Source organism: Trifolium pratense, linkage group LG2 (assembly GCF_020283565.1).
Source record: "Trifolium pratense cultivar HEN17-A07 linkage group LG2, ARS_RC_1.1, whole genome shotgun sequence".
In the NCBI taxonomy this organism is placed as follows: Eukaryota; Viridiplantae; Streptophyta; class Magnoliopsida; order Fabales; family Fabaceae; genus Trifolium; species Trifolium pratense.
The window spans coordinates 62,148,040-62,151,280 of NC_060060.1; the positions used below are offsets into that span (position 1 = coordinate 62,148,040).

General features: G+C 32.1%; 1 pseudogene; it reads right to left on the reverse strand.

Annotated features, from left to right (window-relative positions):
* Positions 1 to 229: 229 nt before the first annotated feature.
* On the reverse strand, positions 230 to 2,444 carry LOC123905173 (annotated as a pseudogene).
* Positions 2,445 to 3,241: the final 797 nt, after the last annotated feature.

The window sequence follows — 3,241 nt, forward strand, 5'->3', positions numbered from 1 at the left end:
TTCAGAAGCTTATAAACCATATCAAATGTGTTGCACTTATTTGTTTTCACAAGTTTTGCACAAAGATCTTATGTTCTTTTAACTTTGCAAATTTTGAGTCACATCGAACATAATTCTAAAGCTGATGTCAGGATTATAGTTTGAAATTTGAGACCTAATTTCTAGATGTGTTTCCAACAATTCATAATCAACAACTTTAACACTTTCATTGTTTGAGTTGGGTAGAATTTCAGCATAGTATTAGTGCAGCCTGCAGGATATGAAGTAAGCAAATTATATAATTACAATTTATCCAAAATCAGAATTTACATAATTCGTTTGGGGCTTAAATATGCAAAAGGTCCATGTACTTACGGGTCATTTGAGTTTTAGTCCCTGTATTTTAAAAACCTTTCATTTTGTCACTGCACTTTCATTTTATTTTAAAAAAGTAGTTCATAAGCTGACTTTTGTGCTAATATCAAGAACAAGTATATAGATTTTAAATTATATTTTTTTCATGTCGTCCTTGAGTCAAAGAGACCATTGTTGATTTGATTTCAACAATGATGTGATTTCTAAATCGGTGGAAGGTGTACTTTTTAAAGTGGAGTTGTTGTCAAGAAATGTTTAAGATGTATTTCAACTCTTGCGCAACATTATGCTACATGTTATTACCCAAAGAGATGAATGAAATTCATGTGGATATGTTCTGGTGAATAACTGAGTGGAAATAAGAAGAAAAAAAAATGTCAAGCTTTGGAAGGTACTAAAATATAACATACTAGAACATCGACCCGTGCGGTGAACGGGTCTGATTAGCTGTAAGATATATAATGGTTAAATAAGATATGATAATTCCAATAATGTAAGGTATATGAAAAAAGTTGAGTAACATTAAACGATAGTTCAACAATAATTTGGATAAATATTCATACAAAGAAAATTATGTTATATTACAGAAGACTTCCTTATAGACCACATGCTTTAAAGATTGTCCCTAACTCTTATTAATAGTCATCGCAAAATAAATTATTATAGGAAATTTTCTCCGTTGAAATTTAAAAGGAATTCTCACGTCAGATGGTGTCAGAGAAAATCTAGGTATGAAAACCTGATCACCAATATTACTTCCTGTAATAATTTTTCCTTCAAGAGCACGTTTTCCCAATCTCTAAATAATAAGCCTTGTTCCATTGCATAATCCTAATTTTTGATTCAAATTCCTTAATAGCATAACTGGAACTCCAACTTTAAGTCTCAACTTGTGATTTGGAAGTCCCGACGTAGAAATCGTGTTCAAAAATTCGGGAGTATGAACATCATCCACTGTTTGACCGTCTACATTTTGTGTGAGTGGAGTATCATAACTCAAATATGTTTTTTCTTCACCATGAATTAAATCCAACATATAATCATTTATTGTGTCGACTATTGAATTTTTAGGAGCTAGTATAGCTCAATTTTGGAAATACGTTATATCGTTCATGTTTTGTAAAAGTTGGGGATAGGTGCTTTTAACGATAGAAGCAAGAGTATCACATGAATTTGGAATCAATAAATATGATGTAACGTGAAGTTCTAAATCATCGTCGTTGTCATCTCCAATTTCTCCATCGCCAACACCCAAAATCCATTCAGAAAACAATCTTCTTTGTTCAACGTCTGCACTCGAAGCACCACCGAGAAGCCTCATGTTTTTACTCAATGTTAAAACTTAAGATTCCAAAGAACCGAAGAATTAATAGTAGCATGAACAACTTCTGGCCTTGTACCTTTGTGTATTACTGGTAGAATTTGTCTAAAATCTCCGCCAAAAACAACAACTTTTCCACCGAAGGGAATATGTTTATTTTTTTCATCAACAGACTTAAGAATATCTTTTAAAGTTCGATCAACAGCTTCGAAACAGTGTTTGTGCATCATTGGTGCTTCATCCCATATAATGAGCTTTGCTTTTTGTATTAATAGCGCCGAAGGGCTTTTAGAAACTATGGTACATGTTGAAAACTCGTCAACATTTAGAGGAATACAAAACCTTGGATGTGTTGTTCTACCGCCAGGTATAAGAAATGCAGCGATCCCACTTAAGGCAACTGTTAAAACTATTTCACCTTTTGAGCGTAATGCGGCTGACATGGCCCTCCAGATAAATGTCTTCCCTGTACTGCCATAACCATAAAGAAAAAATACACCAGGTTTGTTTTCGTTAACTCTTGTCATGATTGAGTCATATACTTTACGTTGCTCTGAAGTCATAGTTGACATCATCTAACATGTTCCTCAGCTAATGATTGTCTGTTATAATTCAATTCGTCGTGTATTAAACTATTTTGTATATCAGGAACTAATGATGTGTCTGCTCTAGGCATTGAAGGATAATCTTTTAAACTCTTCCCACAACTACGTAACATCATCTCAATATCTGCTAGTACATATTGTATCAATTGATCATCGGTTAATATTAAATCTGCAATGTTAAAATCAAAATAATGAGTATGAATTTATAACTGCACGAAACCTATCCCTTAAAATTATACCAAATTGTCCTCTTCTAGTGTATACCAATGTAACCCAAACCCCGATACGACTGATATTGTAAAAATATTTTAAAGCATACCAGCCATTCGTTAAATAAATATTATTGTTAATTTTTTCGATTAATACTTCAAATTGATTTGCGAACGGATCTACCAAAATTGCGAAACGATAAATTTCGTGTCGAAAATCAGTAGAAAACATATTCGGAAGCATCACTGCACCCTATAAAATCAATGAACAATAGAAATGTTAGGAAAAAAGAAATTTGAGTTTTTTCCATTTAACAATGTTCTATGAAACGATGAATACTGCATATTATTTATTCCTTGTTAAGTATCAATCTAAATCTAAATATTATAGAAATCACTCACTAAATGCAAAATTGTGTCGTGTGTGAAAATCCTAATATCAATACTCGATAACATAATTTTAATAGAAATAACATATAAAATTAAATTAAATATAAATAATTGAGAATTTTGGTGTAAAAAACAATCTATTAAAAAATTTGGAACTATACTAACTTCGGTTATGCAAAACTCAACGCAATAGGTCCGATATCTAATTTGCAAATCATTAACCAACTTCTCCCGATCAGATAAAAGATTGGGATTCAAAGGACCTGTTTATATATGTTGAGGTTTTTATGTTGGCTGCATTTTGCAAAAACAAGTTATAGCCAGATGCTGGACAGAGATGCTGTAGCATCATCGTACAGCAT